This window comes from Capsicum annuum, chromosome 5, assembly GCF_002878395.1.
Source record: "Capsicum annuum cultivar UCD-10X-F1 chromosome 5, UCD10Xv1.1, whole genome shotgun sequence".
Taxonomy (NCBI): domain Eukaryota; kingdom Viridiplantae; phylum Streptophyta; class Magnoliopsida; order Solanales; family Solanaceae; genus Capsicum; species Capsicum annuum.
In genome coordinates this window covers 138,002,073-138,022,288 of record NC_061115.1, presented here as the reverse complement: position 1 = coordinate 138,022,288, position 20,216 = coordinate 138,002,073, and the positions used below count along the sequence as shown (strand labels likewise).

General features: G+C 31.1%; 1 long non-coding RNA gene across 1 annotated transcript; it reads right to left on the bottom strand.

Annotated features, from left to right (window-relative positions):
• Nucleotides 1-126: 126 nt before the first annotated feature.
• Nucleotides 127-19,577, bottom strand: LOC124898923. Its single transcript, XR_007055905.1, has 3 exons — nt 19,421-19,577; nt 19,269-19,338; nt 127-1,093 (listed from the first exon to the last, which is right to left on the bottom strand). It is a non-coding gene; the product is annotated as an uncharacterized LOC124898923 (long non-coding RNA).
• Nucleotides 19,578-20,216: the final 639 nt, after the last annotated feature.

Genomic DNA, 20,216 nt, shown 5'->3' with positions numbered 1-20,216 from the left:
TGTCCATGTAAAATTTTTGTTTTGGGATCTGTCCTCATTAGTTTGTCCCAAAATTATTGTAAAATACCTTGTATAGACAAGGGATATTCTCTTCTGTGAATCCCAATTCTGGAGCCCATTTGTGTATCCATGGAATTGAAAAATTCACTAAAGAAGTAAATTTGATCGATTTTTTCAAGATTGCAGATATGATCTGTGTGATGTAGCTCGTTTAACTTTGGAGAAACTTGGGTCCATTCTTTGTATAACTTAAGAAATTGATCAGGCAATTCTTGGTAGTTGGACGTGGTATGACCACCTATTCAAAAACCAATTAAGAATTAGTTCTGCAAATATCTTTGCACATAATTTCATAGACCAAGTATGTTTATATCAATCATTATTATAATAAAGAACTTTATCAATGGCCTGGAAAATCCCAATAAGTAAAATTTATATAAGATTCTTTAAGACTGATCTGTCTTTCGGTCATTGTGGTCATCCCCCAATCTTCAGTGAATATAATCTATTTAATAATAAGTTTTAAGAAGTTATAAATATTCTCTTCTGTATTATACCCAGTAAAATGCTAAAAAACTACACTACCTGTAGAAGTGAGAATAGTTTCATAATAAGTACGGGTTTTGTATGACTCATCTGGGAAATATAAGTTAATCATAAAATATTTCTAGAATATCTTCCATGATTCATCTCTCCTCTGAATCTCAGAGTTTTCAACAAGAAATATCATCTCTTTGTTTTCTATTTTTTCGAGGACTTGATATCATCATTGTCTTCTTTTTTAGCTATAGAAACAAATGTATCACTTTTCTTTTATGAGGCTAGGTATGCCTGTAAATATCCATATAATGGAGTGTCCATTGGAATATCTTCCAGATGAATTGAAGGAGATGGCAATAATTTGCCTTTCTGCATTATTTTAGAGTTTATCAAACTCTTGTTTCACATTTGTATAACTGGAGAATTAGATGAGGATCTGTATGATGATCCTTGAGAATATGATCTTCCTGGGGATGATCTTCCCCCAGAGGATTTTCTTCCTCCTGATTTGCCTCTTCCTCTTCCTTTGGTCAATTGCCATTGAGGATCCATACTGCAAATAAAATAATTAGTTTTAGGTAGATATATCGAATCCATGCAGATCAAATATTTCTCTGACCTCTTCATAATCATAGACATAAAATTCTTCTTCAACGATATCATAGATAATTTTTTCAATTATAAGATTTTGCAAATCTCTGTATAACGGTATTACCTTTAAGATGGTGATCATGGTCTTTTCAGTAAGAAAATAAGTATAAAAATTCATTTTTAATTTAGATATTTCCTAGATAAGAAATCAGAGAGGAAATTATCAATTTTTTTATAATAAATTTCAAAATCACAAGGGGCTAATTGAGCTTGTCACCTTGCAAATACCAATTTTGAAACATCATGTTTAAAGTCTTTATCAAACATGTATTTTACAGATTGGGCATAAGTTTTTATTAAAAACTTTTGATTGTATAAATCATCTTGAAACTTTAAAACACACTTAAACAATCATAAGCATTTCATGAGCCACAGTAGCATATTTTTTCTGGGCTTCAGTCCATTTTTCTGAATGAAATCTTATCAAGTATTAAGATTTGTCATGGGTATTAACCTATTTCAGTATTCCTCCGTAACCTATATTAGATGCGTTAGTCTCAATAATTTTTTGTCGTGTAGGATTGGTTAAAGTTAAACAGTGCAAAGTTTTAACACTTTTTTTAGCACGTTTAACAAAATCTTTGTGACTATCAGTCGAAGAAACTTTCTGATCCTTTTTTAGCCTGTCATATAAAGGGGCTAAGTCACGAGATAAATTTTTATAAAAAGGAGAAATATAATTCAAGCTTCCCAAGAATCTATGCAATTGAGTTCTGTCCATAATGACATCAGGAAATTTAGATGCAAAATCAATGGATCGTTGTATGGGAGTAATCTTTCCTTGAGAAATGTTATGTCCTAAAAATCGAACATCTGTTTGAAATAAACTCATTTTTGATTTAGATATCACTAAACTATTTTGTATCACAATTTTCTTAAAAATATCTAAATGCTTAATATGCAATTCAAATATCTTGGAGAATACTAATATATCATCAATATAAACTACCATGAAATTCATATAAGGATTTAAAATATCATTCATGATTTTCTAAAATTAAGAAGGGACATTTTTCAAAGCAAATGGCATAATATTCTATTCATATTACCCAAAATGAACATTGAAAACAGATCTATAAGTATGTTCCTTAAACACCTGAATTTGCCAATAACAAGATTTTAAATCAAATTTTAAAATATGTTGGCGTTATATAATCTTGCCAGTAAATCCTTCTTGTTTGGAATAGGATACCTAATCCATTTCAAATATTTATTCAAGGGTTTGTAATTTATTACTAACCTAAGAACACCACGTTCTTTTTCGGTAGCGTTATTAACATAAAATGCAGTACAAGACCAAGGGAATTTCAAAGGTTTTATCAAATCCTTCTGTAACAGATTATCAATTTCTTTTTTGCAGAATCCAACCAATTCGGTATTCATTTGACAAGGCCGTGATTTGGTCGGGATATCATCCTCAAAAAAGTTATCTTTATATGGAAGAGTGACAATATGCTTTTTTCGATTTCAAAAAGCAGTAGGGTGATCAACACAAATATCAACAACCATTTGTTCAGAAATTAATTTAATTTTTTCTGTATCTTATCAGATTTCATTGTATCACAAATATTCATACTAAGAATTTTAAACTGTAAAGAATCAACATGTTATTGATTTATATTAATTAAATCATTTATATCTCTAGTTACGGGATCTGTAACAAAAGAATAAGATATCTCTTTATTCTTGTATGTAGCAGTAAATTCATTACAATCAAGATGAGTAAAAGGGTATATATCAGTAGTAAAAGGAATTCCAAGTATAATTAGAGGGTATAACTGATTTTTCACCAAAAAGAAGAAATGTGGAATGCATACTTTATTTTGGCAAATATGAGCTTTTGGTAATTTATATTCTATATCAGGAGCATGTCCAGGTGCCGATTTGACGACATAGTCTTTTGAAAATATTTAGTAGGGTTTAACCCTTCTTGAATACAGATAACATCCGTTTCACTGTCAGTCATAGCTATATTAGTTATAGAAAACTAGTTATTAATTAAATTAGTACATTTAATGTATTATTTATAAGCAGTAACAATTTGTATCATACCTAGAAAGTAATCATTCTTTAAATCAAGAGATTTTTGAAGAATATCATCTTCCTCATTTTCATTGGGAATTTTTTCTTTTCCTTCGGAAATTTTAGTAAGAGAAATATCTTCTTCAATTTGCGAAATCTTGTGATCACAAATCATTTGATTTTGTTTAAGAGATTTAATCTCTCTTTTCAAGTTTGCAACTTCAATTTTTAAATCATGAAGAGAAGTAGCTTTATCAGGGGTAGAACTCATTGCAAAACGCTTATTAATCTCTGTTAAAGAATAGGGCATAAAATAATTAGAATTTTTCACTGGTTCAAAAAATTGCTATCAGCAGTTTTAGACGTACTAGGTTTTGAACTAGTATAAAAATTAATAATTTTTTTCACGTGGTTTCTAATCCAAAAATTATTTTAAGAGTTTCAAAACACTATCAGAAGTAATGGTTATTATATTCAAATCTTTGAATTGGGATTGCAATTTATAAAATACATCATCACAAGTGCAGGTATGTCTTTTATAATCGAAACAAGTAATATCAACATTTTTATCATTATCAGATAAATTAACCAAAACGACTTCATTGTATGATTCAGATACAGAATTATAATCAGATTCAGATTCTGACGTGTATAACAATCCATAAAATTTATCATGAAGGTCTTCATCAAGTTCTAAAGACTTCCGTTTTTCAAGTTTACAGTTAGGAACAATATGCCCAAACTTACCATATTTGTAATACTTAATTTTAGTAAGATCTCGCTTAGATCTATTTTTCATAAATCTGGAAGATTTACAATAAGCTTTCCTAGATTCACACTCTTCTTTGGATCTATATCTAGATCTTCTCTTCCTATAAGGTTTTTCATCCTTAGAATATCTATGATTTATTTTCTTAGAAATGGTTGGTTCGAGTTCACTAAACTGAGAACAAAAATCTCCTAATTGAGATCGCTCCTTTAGTTTATCAATCTTAAGTTGTCTAGATAGTGTTAATTCATTGCACAAATTCAATTCTTTTTGTGTGTATACACCTATCAATTTATCATAGGTATATTTTTCCCATGGAATTTCACTGTAAGAACCTCTAAGAGCCTATCTTATCTTTTCAACAAATAATGGAGGAAGTCCGTCTATACACTTAGTCTTCTAATGAGCATACCTATTTTCGGGTAATTCCATAACCCGACTGTAACACCCCGTATTGAAGTACATATATTGGCGTATACAAGTACGTGTATTGATCTTATTTTTATGGAATTAATTTTATTTTATTTTATTTATACAGGAATTTGCCCGTCGATGGTTCCATACGAAGGTTATTGAATAAGCTTTCCAACGATATAAAGATTTCCAAAAATGGATAGGTTTCGGATATAATCGAGTACGTTCAAAACTATAAAACGGTGGCCGGGATATTGGGAATAGTAAATGTGCAGGAAAATTTCCTGCACACAAACTACTGAGGCCAGCCATTTTTTTGGGTCAACTTTGAACGATCATAACTCCCTTAATATAATGAATTGGGAGAGCTTCCATATATGAAAAAAAAGATCTTTGAGTCTTCTTTCCAATGCAATTGGTTTCATCCAAATCCGACATCTGAGTAATGAGTTATACTCGTTTTATTTCAGCCTCTCAAAACAGATTTTTAGGGTCAACTTCAAACAATCATAACTCCTTGTACAGGACGAACTGGGTGGCCTACTTTATATTAAATGAAATCCCTTTGAATTATCTTTCCAACGATACCAATTTCACCCAAATCTGATATCGTAGAAAAGAGTTATGGTCGATTTACTTTAGCCTATCAAAACAGTCCACCATGGACAGATTTGGATTTACTTAAATTTTAAGGGCAATATGGTCATTTTCCATCACCTCATGGACGAAAATTGGTCATTATATACATATACTTAGGCTCATATCCATCATTTATCATCCAAATTATTGAAGAATAAGAAACCCTAGCCTAAGTTCAACTCCAATTATCTTGTGATTCAACCGTAGAAAATCCAAATTGATTCCGTAGTTGTGTTCACCGTCTCGAGGGCTTCGAGAAGCACCCCTTATTTGGGCCAACAGGACTTCGAAATCAAAAAGGCCATTTTATGGTAAGAATGTAAATTATGTTGGTGTTATTTATATGGATATGTATATATATATGCATGTGAGCATAAGAAGTATGTTATTTGATTGTTGTTGAAAGATGATTGGAAATGATGTTGGATTATTCTTGTGCATAGTTGGATTATGTTGAATTGTGAAGGGATTTGGTGTGATGATGTGGTATTGAAATGATGATTATATATATATATACACATAAACCGATTGTTCAAGTTGATTTTTGGAATGCTTTGCAAATATTGGTTGTATGGAATTATGGAAGAGAATTGTGGTGTTGGGTTGCTAATACTAGATGCCAAACATTTTATTGTAGATAAGTGATTTGTAAAGGCGGGAAGTTGTGTTGAATTGGTATCCGAATCTACAACGAGGTATGTAAAGCATACTCTAACGATGTTCTTTGGCATGAAAACACCAATGTTCCATCAAGTAAGATTCCGAGGTTGTCCAAAAACATGTATTGTTCTACATTACCAACGAAGTTGTTTCCATTCTATAAAGTGTCAAAATGTTTCATTGATATACCGAAAGGCTCCTATTTCATTGTTGTGATATTGATGATTCTGAAACACATTGTTGATGTACCAATGAGTCTGTATTACATCGTTATTGTATAGAAAGTCTATTACTTGGTTCCTATTGATGTATCATTATTCCAAAGGTACTATATTGGCATGAACACTAATGTAATAATCTCAAAAGCTTTTGAACTAAGTTATTAGAAAGATCTCTTATGTGTGTTACTTGATATACGTGTGGGTGGTAGCTAAGGGGCTTAAGCCTAGCATGGGCCGATCCCGATATTTGATATGATTATAGTTGATATGTACTGGGCGCAGCCTAATGGTCACAGTACGGTACAGTATTGATTATTTTTAGGTGGTTGGAGGTTCGGGAGGAGGAGGTAATGGCGAATGATAATTGTAAAGAATGAAATGAACGAATGTATACCGTTCCACAAATGTGTTTGAATTCAAGAAACCAATTCAGATTAATGATAAGATAATGTACATGATCCTAAAAGTGTTTATGAAGTGTGGTTCACTTCTATTATGATTTATTCACTTGCGTCTGATTTTCTTGATCCCCCATACCACATATGATTATTTACAGCTTTACATACTCAGTACATATTTTGTACTGACGTCCCTCACGGGGGACCTACATTTCATGCTGCAGGCACAGATGCTTCAGCTCATTCACAGCATAAATAGGAGCCAGGTCATACAGCTATTGTTGGTGAGCTCCAGTTTGCTTCGGAGCTTTCCGAGTTGGTCCCTTATGTTTTGTTATTGTACAGGAGTCATGTGTGGGCGGGGGTTTGTCACGACCCTAGTTATGTCATGTATATCCTAGAGGCTTTGTAGACATAAGGAAGGGTAAAGTCATGGAAGTTTATATAGTGATGTTATATTTGTATATGTGGTGGCCCCGATGGCCAAGTATTATATATATTTATATTTGTGCGTGTTGTGCTGATACAGGTAATTAGACCCTTCTATATGCAACGAAGTGCTGTCCAAATTTTTGGTGACATGTAAGTGAAAGTACAGGTATTTGAACGGGTTCTCCCGGGCCTTCTCGGCTTCGAGTGCCAGTCCAGCCCGATGGGATTTTGGGGCGTGACACCGACTTATAAAGGTGTTTTTATACCACCTAAATTCTCCTAGAGTTTTACATCTAAGACCGTTTAGAAGGGTTTGAATAGTTTCATACTGATCGGTAAATCTACTATTAAAGTGTTCTAAAATAGTAAGAACGAGAGTATAAACAACATTTTCCCTATTTGCTGGTAGGGTTCTACCTAGATTATCAACCTCTGCCTCAATAGCTCATGCATTAACAACAACATCCTTTTGTTTAGTAGTTAGACAATTGTCCCACCAGCCACGAATTTGGCCAGTTAAACCAACAATTATCATTTTATAGATAATTTTATCTGTGTTTCTTTCACTAGTCGCATTGCACACTATTGAATACATCATCATGCGGTTCACTAGAATAGTTAATTTCCTATCAGTTAGGCTATCTAGATTCCATTCATATATATCAAAACCACTATAAGATGTATTAGTTTAATTCCAATTCCTTTTCTCTATCAGAACATCTTGAGGAGTCAGTCTTTGATAGTAATAAGTTTCCATCTGGGGTAAATCAGTATATTTGGGAATTTTACCCGGTTGTTTTCTAATCATCCATCGGAGCTTATTAAGCTCTGATTTAGTATGATTTTCAAATCAAAAGTTGATTCTAATTGATCAGCAAAATCATTTGATAAATCAATAGGTTTAATATTCAAACCAGAAAGCTTTTTATCAAGAAACTCTTTTAAATCCTTTAAAGGCGAACTGATTTGAAATCCCTGAATATCAAGAGGCCTTTGAATACTAGTATTGGTTGTTAAATCTTCTAACTTACTTCCTGAAGAGGAGGCAATATCAGCTGATTTTGAACTAGTACTCAGATTTTTAACCAAGTTAGTTAATTAATCAAGTTTTTTATCAAGAGAACTAATATGTTCTCCTAAGACTTTAACATACAAGCTCAAATAGTTATTTTGAGAAATTAGATTATTAATTTAGGTGATGCTTACTTTCGCAACTTCATTATCAATGAATTTCTGAAAAGCAAAGAAAGTGATACCTGTATTATTAGGTAAAACAAAAGGCATCTGTGGTGGGTAAATAGCTTTAAAAATATTACCGCTTATATCTTTATAAGATCGTTCTAAAACCTTTAGAGATAATATGCACGAAAATACCTTTGACCAAATTTCCAGTTGAGCATAATGAACTTTGCAGGGGTCTTATTACCCCCTTAACTTTTTTAAAGTGAAATTAATTCACCCCCAAAACACTATACCCAGTTTTGAAGTAGAAAGTGTAATACACGCGCCAATTTCATATTGGCACGTGTATTTTTTATTAAAAATTTTTTTTCATTCTTATTCTTCTCCATTCTCCATTCATATTTTCTTCTCCAATATGAATTGAAAATTTAATGGACATTTAATTTCTTCTCCATTTTTATTCTTCAAAATCCATAATAAAATAGTAATATTTTGATCACATATGTGCCATCTGCCCATCTCCATCAATAACTCAAACAAGAATGACTAAAAAACAAGACCAAAATTTTCAACAACAAAAGATTAGGGACAGTGTAGAAGACAAACATGAGAGGTCTAACAACACCATTACAACCAAAACATTGGTATCCAACATTCCAAAACAACCAAAAACTCAGAAAGTTTCAATCTTTACACTCCCCAAGTTCAATTTAATGAAAAAAATAGCAAGAATTTTTCAAAAAAAGTGAAACCCATATCTTGTTTTTCTTCAGAGAATTCAAATCAATCAATCTTGAAAGAATCAAAGCCACCATTAGTAGTGGTTGGATCAGTCAATGCAGATACAAGGAATTTAACTTTCTAAAATATCTTTATTCTTATTGTCAACTACAAGAAACTTCAAAATGCATCATTTTAAAAAAAGAATAAAAAATTCATAATTTGAGAAAATTATCTTCACTGATTTCTTGAGAATTTAAAATTTTAATTACTATTAAGATTGGGCCAATAAATTCCGGCACCAATAGTGTGTTGGTTGCTGATGGAAGTGATGGGTTAATTTTTCTATTTTGAAAGAATTGAAGAAGACCCATTTGGTGTGTGTATTGAAATTGGGTCAAATTGATATAATTGAATTAGGTGTGTTAAAGATAACTTATTTGGTGTGTGTGTGTGTGTGTGTGTGAGATGAAATTATGTTCAATTAAATCCCAACTCAACAATGGAACACCAATGGAGCACCATTGAAGAGAAGAGAGAAACAAGAGAGAAGAGAAAGAAGATATAAATGAAAAAATAAATAAAAAAACATAGAATTTATAAAAATTAGAAAATTGAGGGTCTGTTTGACCAAAAAAAAGTTTTTTAATGATTTTTTAACACTTTCACGTGCCCAATGCGCGTGAATTACATGCAATGGTCTAAGTGGGCAGATATATGCCATTAAAATACAAAAAAAAAAATCTAGGGGGTAATAGGACCTCCGCAAAGTTCAGTATGCTCAACTGAAAATTCGATCGAAGTTTAGGTATTTTCGTGAGTATAATTCCAAAACTTTAAGTATAAAGGTAAATAAGTGGTTATAAACCAAGAAACAAAATGCATAATTTGATTATGCAAGACACAAACTTCATAGAATTCTTGAGAAATATTATGCAATTCATCGGGACTATAAATCTTTTAAAAAGACACATTCTAAACTGGTTTCATTTTTTATTAAAAAATTCTGTATGAATATAATTCCTTGCCTGGGATCTAGGACTAAAATTAATTTGGTGTGGAATCATCAAATATCGTTTGGATCAAAGTTTATTTTAGAAGATGTAGGGATATCTCTATCAAAGATATTATCATTATCTTGAACAAAATTTATTAGAGGATTGATCTTAAATTTTTCTACAAATCTTGTAGGAGTAGAATCAATTGTATGTAAAGAGGCAGCATGACTTCTAGCTGGACCATATAATGGTTCAACAGGGGAAATATGATGCATATCAGGCAATAATTTAGGCATAGAAAATGAAAGTCTATTATAAACAGTATATATATCATCAAACTGAATAAAAATCTACCCATTCAAATCCCGTGTAACATATGAAAGGTCACTATTTGTCAGGTCGTTTGTAACTTGACTTGGAGATATAATAGAATTTAAGGTCCATGTAGTGGAAAAATCAATTTCATCCCATTTAATAGGTCGTCTAGTAGTGACCTTAGACTTTGCAAAATTAGTTTCGATTAATATAGTCTGATATGATGTATAGTATAACTTACATTGAGGATTTAAAGTAGACAACAATCCATAATAAATCCTATATGATAAACATATAAGTTCAGATCCAGGAGTATAATTATAACCATGCATTTTTACATTTAATGTCAAAGCATCAGGTATATTCACATCAATCAAACATAATTGAAAATTTGGCTAAGTATTGAAATAAACTGAACCACAGGCCACAGTGTATTCAATTAAACCCATCAGAGTGTCAAAAATTTAGATTTCTAGCATCTCTGAGAGCTGCTAAAAGTGTATCTGGTAATCCTTTAAGAGTTAATGGTTTAAAGGCAATTTAAACCATTCCAATATGCATAAAATTATAATGATTTTTATGTAAATCAATATCACATTTATTTAATAAATGAATTGTCTGCTCAGATGAATTAAATGCTAAAGACTGTTTAGTCCTCTTTATTATTTGTTTAGAAAGAACTTTATCAAACCAACCATAATCATAAATAGTTTTTATATCAACCTTTGGTATAGTCCACTTGTTTAACAAGTCAAGATTTTGAGGTATATCTACCTCTTCAAGTCGAGTACTCTTAGTACTCATATCTCCTATTTCCATGAGTAGATAAGTCATATCTATGCTGAATAGTTCAAATCTATTACATAATTACTACGAAAGTTCCTAGGCTTTGATACCAGATTGATAGGATCTGAGGGATGGGGGTAATCCACGAGACCATTCAGACCTATACTATTGGAAGAACCAAAATATATGAGAATTTCTTACAGCTATTTATTGTATGGAAGTAATCTTTTACCCGAGCAAAAAGCCTATCAGAATTTAATACATGAGTTGAGCCCATGTGTCTAGTGATTCTAACCATGAAAAAAGACGCCCTTTTCTTCAACTTTAATGGGCTTAAGAGTCATGGCTTGCTAGACGTAGTCACTAAGACAAAACCAACAAAAGAAGTACTACTACTACTACTACTACTACTGTTGCTGCTGCTACTACTACTACTACTACTACTATTACTACTACCACTACTACTACTACTACTACCACTACTACTACCACTACCACTACTACTACCACTACGATTACAACTACAACTACTACTACTACTACTACCACTACTACTACGACCACTACTACTACCACTACGACTACCACTATGACTACTACTACTACTACTACCGCTACCACCACCACCACCACTACTACTACTACTATTATTGGGTGAACAAATTATTTCCATACATGATAGAATTGATAAGATTTTATCTGAATTAAAGAATTTAGAGCTTAGTAATACTAAGAAAAAGGATCTAGTTGTTATTGCTATTACTAGTATCCAGCCTCCCTCTGATACCAAATAAGGATCAGATCACTTCAATGATATTCCAGGAATATTTACAAGCAAAGCATAGACTCATAGATATAGCTTTATTTCAAAATGAATTCAGAACACAGCCTTAAACGCCCTCCTAACTTCAACCCAAACAAATGTTTGCAAGATGGCAAGCCCTACTAGCTCCATTTGATTTTGAAATTCAATATTTAAAGGGATCTGATAATAGTCTTTCTGACTTTCTTACTAGAAAATATCTGAACTGATGCCTTTTATGTCATACAGGGTGGCATCTCAGTCTTCAACCTAAAATTTAAAGGCCTGACTAGTACTTGGAAATTTATAAAAATTTTTATTAAGAGAGTAATATGATTACAAAGAGAGTAGAAGAGTAGGGGGGTTCTCAAAACCTGTATCCTAACTAAGAAAGTGAAATCCTTTTATAGAGGATACTCAATACAAAATGACAAAACTAAATTGGCCTTACTACGAGTCTATGTTTTGCTTGTAAATGTTCCTGAAATATTATTAAAGCGATCCAATCCTTATTTGGTATCAGAGCCATGGGGTATCAGTAGTAATAGGTGTTATATATTCAACACTAAATTTTTAGCCTATCATTTAGGTTAATTTAGAGTAAAGAAAATTAAATAAATAACAGAAAATTAAATTACCTTAAGATGTAAGGGCCTGACCAGTACTTGAAAATTTACAAAAACTTATAATAATAATAATTATAATAATAATAATAATTGCTAAAAACATCTAAGTAGTAAGCCCACCTCAAGATGAGTGCTCTCCTATTCCGACTTTCCTTGAGCTTCCAATAGCACAACCGAGATAGAGACGGGTTCTCTGCGCCTGAGGGGATGGAGTGACAATTTTGTTTTTTGAGAATTCAAGAGAAGGTCACGATAAGACGAGCCATTTATTATTATGGTAGGTTTCAAGTGAAACTGGAGTGAGGTATGCAGCTGAGGCATCCTAACAGACCGGTAGACTTGAACTTTGTTCCTATATGACCTGATCAATTAGATCAGGCACTCTCCATCTATTTTCATTGTTCAAATATTTGATAACATGAAAAAACCAAAAGCTCTGCCCTCTATCTATCCAAGGGATGGAAAGGTAGAGCCATGAAATACTGGTAATAATAGGTATTATATATTCAACACAATTTTTTCATGAATATCCTGAGAAAGAAAACTACTGTTAAAAATAGTAGAAAAGAACACTATGATATGCCACAACAATTATATATTCTTAATAAATGGACTATTCCTAAAGTCCAACCCAAGTTGATATATCAAATGGGAACTTTTGAAAAATTGGGTCTAAAACAAGTTGTTAAAATAACTGAAGAGACTCTTACTGTTGATAATGATCATGCTACTTTCAGATTATTATCTGAAAATGTTTTGGCTCCTTATAAGGAATCTTATATATTCATGTATATTGGTCTAATACAAGTTTCTTTTAAATCACTCACTTTAAGAGGTCTACCTGAGAGCTTCATAGCAGCTTTACGAGATGGTAGAAACAAAGATTGGAAAAAGTCTCTTATAGGGACTGTTCAAACAAGTTTGGCTTATGCCTCTATTTACTTTAATGCTTATCCTAATTTGTAGATATCTTTGAATGATGAGAATTCTTTAAATTCTTTAATATTGAGCATTAAATTTCATGGTTATAATTATATGCCAGGTACCGAGGTTATATGTATTTGTTATAGAATTTACTATAAACCTCTTTATACTTTAAATCCTATGTGTAAAATGATGGATTTTAAAAATGAGACTATTCTTATAGAAACTAATTTTGGTAGGTACAAAGTTATTACTGGACGACATATTATGGAATAAAATTGATTTTCCCAAAGAATGGATTCTCGAGGATGCAGCTCCTCCTCAGAATAATATTAATAGTGAAATTACAGAGGTTGAACAGACCATTGACGGTACTGTTAAAATCAAATTTTCTGATCCCATGGCTATAATAAATAGAGCTGATAATATGAGTGTTGCATCTAGATTGACTAGGTCAACATCTTCTTATATTTCTCCTATTGATTATATTATTAACTCTCTATCTAGAGCTTCTACTTATCAAATAAGAGAAAGTACTAGATTTAATAATATTAGACTAGATAAAGATAATATTGCTAATATTATTCTTGATATGGATCCAGCTAAATCCGAAATGAATTTTCCCACAGGTTTGAAATGAATCAAAATAAAATTGATTTTAGCCTGGGATCACCGACAAAAAAAGGATCTCAGATGAGTTCTTTAACCAACATGGGAAATTTTTAGAAATTGGTTTTTCCAAAAACTTTAATAAAGAAGAAAAGAATTTGTTTCAGGAATAATTTTATAAAGATTTTTTTGTTCATAATAAAATTATTGCTTTTGTTTCATGGTTTATGACCAAATATATGGATAGTTATATTTCCATTTTAATGAAAGACTACAAATTGAGCAATGGTAAAACCACCAAATCAGTCTTTCCTCCTCAACAATCTTTTCCAATTGAAAAAGATGATAAAGTAGTATATTTTACTGCATTTTGCTAAATTGCTTGAAAATGATACTGCTCTTATTACTGCTCAGCATGTTAATATTATGTTAAAACAACTGAATTATGCTAACATTTATATGAGCATATTAGGTGAATAAATTGTCCCTATACATGATAGAATTGATAAGATTTTATCTGAATTCAAGAAAATTGAACTTAGTAATACTAAGCAGAAAGATCAAGTTTCTATTGCTACTACTAGTATTCAACCCCCCCCCCCCCGATATTAGAGATTTCAAGCTAAGTAACGACTTCGATAATATACAAAAATTGTTAGAACAAAAATTTAGTGGATTAAAAATTAATCCTATTCACAGTGATAATAGAATCAAGGGCAACAAAACAGGTCCTAGTGAGATTAATAAAATATCAAAAAAATATGCGAGGAAGCCAGTCCAAAGGATGTATTACTATCCTAGACCAACTCCCCAGGATGTTTTATTAGAGGAACAAGATATGATTATTCCTAATAGTTTTAGTGGAAAAGAAATCTATGAATGGAACATAGATGGTTTCACTGAAAGGCAGATTTCTACATTGAATGCTGATGTACAGTACTATTTGCAAAGTCCATGAAAATAATGATAAGTCTATTGCAGAAATGATTATGTAGGATTTACTGATCAATTAAAGGAATGTTGGGATAATTATCTCACTCTAGACCAGCGTGCAAAAATTTTGCAAGCAGTGAAGATACAACAAGGTCAACCTGTTCTCAATGCCGTTTATACTTTAGTTCTTAATATTATGGAATACTTTTTAGGAAAATGATATGATAATAGTGAGACTATCAGGACCATGCTCTAAAATTTGAGATGCAAGACTCTTACATCTTTTAGATGGTACAAAGATGTTATTCTATCATGAGTCATGGAATTACCAAAGAGTAATAGCTCTTACTGGAAGTCTAAATTTATAGATGATCTTCCAATATTATTTGCTGAGAGAGTTAGAAAGGCTCTCCGAGGATCTTATTGAAGTATCAATTATGATGAGTACACATATGAAAAATTGATTAATGTTTGTACTCAAGAAGGGCTATCCTTATGGAATGAAATAAGATTAAACCAACAAATTAAGAGATATAATCTTAATGAAAGACAACAACTAGGGAAATCCTGTGAACAATTTGCCATAGACATTCCTAGAAGTTCTAAAGAGCCTTATAGGCATAAAAAGAAACAGGATTCTCCTAATAGGAAGGCAAAAAGAATAGAGAGAAAATATAAGAGAAAACAGGATTATAAAGCAAGAAAAGATTTTATCAAATTCAAAAAACCTAATACTTGCTACAGATGTGGTAGAGTAGGCCAGATTGCTAAGGATTTCAAGGTTAAGGAAAAAAATTAAGATCCTCAGAATAGATGAAGAGATTAAAGAATCATTATGCAAAATATTGCTTAACTCTTCTCCAAAAAATTCTAGCACGGATCAAAGTGATGTTGAGGAAGAACAATCATCGACAGATGAAGACCTCAGATTCCTTCAAAATTAAAATTATATATCTTTCTAAAAGGAATGTCTACTTGTCAACAAGGACAACCTTGTAATAACAAAGAAGAAGATGATGTCTTCTAAATACTATTCTCAATTTCAATATTTGGAGATCAATGTTCTTAAAGAGGACAAATTAACAGCACTTTTAGAAATTATAAAAGATCCTACATTAAGATCTCGATTACTGAGCCATGAGGATGACCAACCCTCTACAAGTTCTCCTAAGAAATCAGAGGAAATTCCCTCCCAGAAGGGTTGTTATACCATGACAAATGTCCAGAGACTTCTCAAAGAAAGACAAAAAGTGGTTGATGTCCCAGCAACAACCCAAGATCTAAAAATAGAGATTGATAATCTCAAAATGGAAATTTCCATCCTAAAAGATCATAATAAGACTCTAGATGGTCTCAGCCTTAGAAAATCAGGATTTTGTCACTGATAAGATCCCGACCTTGCCAGGAGAAGGATTTCTTCAGACATTAGAAGTTGTAACCCAGTATAAATTTTATGCAAACGTAACACTTTTAATTGATTATAATTATAAAAAAGAGTTTACAACCCTCACTGATAGTAGGGCATATTACAGTCATATACAAGAAGGTCTAATACCTTCAAAATATTTTGTTAAAACTACTCATGTTTTGAGAAATGCTAGCAGTCATAGAATGGGAGTTGAATATAAAATTTTCAAGGCATATATTTTCCAAGACAAATCATGCATGCCAAAAACTTTCATACCGATAAAAAATATCAATGATGAAATTATTCTGGGAAAATTATGGTTTGTTCATATATATCCCATTACTAGGTGGAATGAAGATGGTGTGATTGGTACTTTTGATAATAAGGAAATAAAATTTGAATAGTGTTCACCACCCTTTACTAGATTTATATATCAAATAAGAAAAAATATACTTTCAAAAAACAGACAAGTTGATTTTTTAAAAAATAAAATTTGCAGTCTAACAATGGAAGAAACTTTGTAAAATCCTAATTTAATGGGAAAAATAGAAATTTTGAAAGATCAATTTTTATTAGAAATATGTGGAGACCATCCTAATACTTTGTGGCAATGAAAAAAGCATGTGGTTAGTCTTCCATATGAAGATAGTTTTCAAGAGGATGATATTCCTACAAAAGCAAGACCATGCCAAATGAATTCTCAATATTTAAAATTATGCAAAAAAGAAATTGATTCTCTTTTAAATAAAGTCCTTATAAGACCTTCTAAATCTCCTTGGTCATGCACAACTTTTTATGTTAATAAACATGTTGAACAAGAAAGAGGGGTTCCAAGGTTGGTTATTAATTATAAAGCTCTCAACAAAGTCCTTAAATGGATCAGGTATCCAATTCCCAATAAAAAAACTTACTTGATAGATTGTATAATGCTATAAAAATTTTAAAATTTGATTTAAAATCAGGTTATTGACAAATCCAGATAGCAGAGGAAGATAAGTATAAAATTGCTTTTAATGTTTCTATGGGTCAATTCGAATGGAATGTTATGCCTTTTGGATTGAAGAATGCTCCCTCTGAATTTCAAAATATTATGAATGATATTTTCATGCCTTATAATAATTTCATAATTATTTATATTGATGATATTTTGGTGTTCTCAACAAATATAGAGATACACTTTAAACATTTGGATCTTTTTTGAAAGATTATTATATAAAACAGGTTAGTAATATCTAAACCCAAAATGTTTCTCTTTCAGAAAAAGGTAAGATGTTTGGGTCATAATATTGATCAGGGAAAAATAATCCCTAAAAGTAGGAACATAGAATTTGCTTCTAAATTTTCTAATGTTATAACTGACAAAATCCAATTGAAGAGATTTCTAGAAAGTCTGAATTACATTTCTCCTTTTATAAAGGAACTTGCTAAAGATACAACTATCTTATATGATAGACTAAAAAAGAATCCAAAAGCATGAACAGACGGTCATACCCAAGTTGTCAAAAATATAAAGGCAAAGGTTAATAACCTACCATGTCTTACATTGGCCAATCCTAATTCGGAAAAAACAATCAAAATAGATGCTTCTGATATTGGCTATGGAGGAATTTTAAAACAATACTCCCCATAAGATAATCAGGCTTATATTATTCAATTCTATTCAGAAAAATGGAATACTAGCCAAAAGAATTATGCAACTGTTGAAAAGAAAATCCTTGCAATAGTAAAATGTGTTCTAAAATTTCAAGGAGATTTATACAATCAAAAGTTTTTAATAAAAACTGACTGTCAAGCAGCAAAGTTTATCTTTAATAAAGATTGTAAACATGATGTTTCCAAACAAACGTTTGCAAGATGGCAAGCTTTATTAGCTCCATTTGATTTTGAAATTCAATATTTAAAGGGAACTGACAATAGTCTTCCCGACTTTCTCACCAGAGAGTATTTGAACTGATGTCTTTTTTGTTATACAGGATGACATCTCAATTTTTAACCTCCTCTAATAGAGGAAGGGAAAGAGGACGAGGAAGAGGCTAAGAAAATATCCTTGCTCAAATAGGAAACCAAAAACTAATCTCCATAAATATTGCAAGTTCTTCAGATCTTAATAAATATCAACAGGTATACCAAGAATTCTTGGATTTTATTGAATCCAGAAAAGGGGAGAATGTCATCTGCTCATACTGCAGTACTCTTATCGATGATAATAATGAGAGTATTGATCTATATGAACAAAATAAAATAGATGAAGTTATCCTCATCTTAGACCAAAATGATCATAAATGGAAAGATGTTCCATGGCAGTTAATGCAAAGGTATTTGAATAATACATCCTATGCCACTACAACATACAAATATAAGATGCATTTTGAGACAATTTTATCTTACACTGGATCCACTGAAATTCAGCACTTCTTTATGGCTAATAATATCAAGAAAGATTATAGTTTTTTCAAAATCATTATTAAAAATATTTCACTCTAGAAGAGTGGGCAATGAGTAATCTTAAAGAAAAGGAGTATCTGCATTTGGACCAAAAAGTCTTAGTAAAATTCAATTACTATGATTATGTTAAAGATTTTAATAAAATCTTGTAATATGAAAATCCTAATAGGAAACATTCATGGTTTATTAAAATTTTTGGAAATATCTTCAAACAAAATATTTTGAATTGGTTTGCACAATGGTGGATCTATTATAGTCCTTCAGTAAAAATTTTACCGGAACCTTTCAAATGTTTGTACACTAATTGGTTAGAAGTATCTCCGACACTTGTTGGAGATAGAAAATATTTATTTTAAAGGAATATCTACAATGTATTTCTTTATTGAATTTTCTATCCCATTGATAATGAAATGGTCTGTGAATGTAAAGCCTAATCTTAGTAACTTTCAATGCCTTAAAAGAATTTTCTATACAAAATTCTGGAACAAATTGAATCAAAAAAACAGCAGATGAACATATCCATGATCAAGGAATAGTTGACTCCATCAAAGTAGCCATTATCAAGTACAAATAGCAAAGAGATATATCATCATCACATGAACAAGATGAAATCAATCCTTTCAAATGTATTGCTTGAAGACTTCATATGAAAAAGGGGATCATATCAAGGTAAAAAATAATCGCCTCATACATGGAAGAAGTCAAAAGAGATTTAATGAGAAATCAAGATATAGAAAATACAACAGATATTTTCATAACATCTATTGTTCATACCACAGATAATGAAGAAGACATTTTAGCAGAAAAATTCCAGAGTAACGACGAACTCGGCCTAGATGAATACCTGAAAAAATTCAAAGACACATTGAAAAAATCTTCCAAATCAGTAAAAAACAAAGAAAAAGGGAAAATATAAAATAACACACATGACCCCACGAAGTGCATTATTGGGGACAACACCATGTGGAGATGGAAGACTTTACAACACCATGTGGAGATGGAAGACTTTTATAAAGCAACTTTAATAAAGTAGCTTTTTAAAAGTAACTTTTATAAAATAGTAAATAGTAAAGGCTATTTGTAAACAGTAAAGGTCATTTGTAAAGTTTTTATTTTGTCATTTTGTATCAAAGATCCTCTATAAAAGGATATCATGTTTTGCATAGAAGGCAAGTTTTTAGAAACCCCTTTCTCTAATACTCTCCCTGTAATATATTCCTCTTTTGAATAAAAGTTTTTGTGAAATTTCTCCAAGTACTGGTTAGACCCTTACATCTTAAGGTATTTTAATTCTCTTGTTATTTATTTTATTTTATTTACTTTAGATTAGTATAAATGATAGGCTAAACACTTAGTGTAGAACTATAACATACTAAACTACTAGTGTAATATTACAAGGATTACATAAATAAGAATCAAATCACCTAATGATACTAAGGTTGCTGGACATAGACTTACAATGATAGTTCTGATCAAGACTTTATGCCGAAGGTCCTAATAATAATAATAATAATAATAATAATAATAATAATAATAATAATAATAAATATTTTAAATTAAAGGATATTAAATAATTTAATTTTAAAATATTAAGTTTTTAGAAGAATTAAAAAAATCATTAGCTTAAAACTAGGAATCCGTAGTTTGAAAAAATCTAAATAAACTCTAACTATTTCTTAACAACAACAACAATCACGACTTCTTCTATTTACCATTTAACAG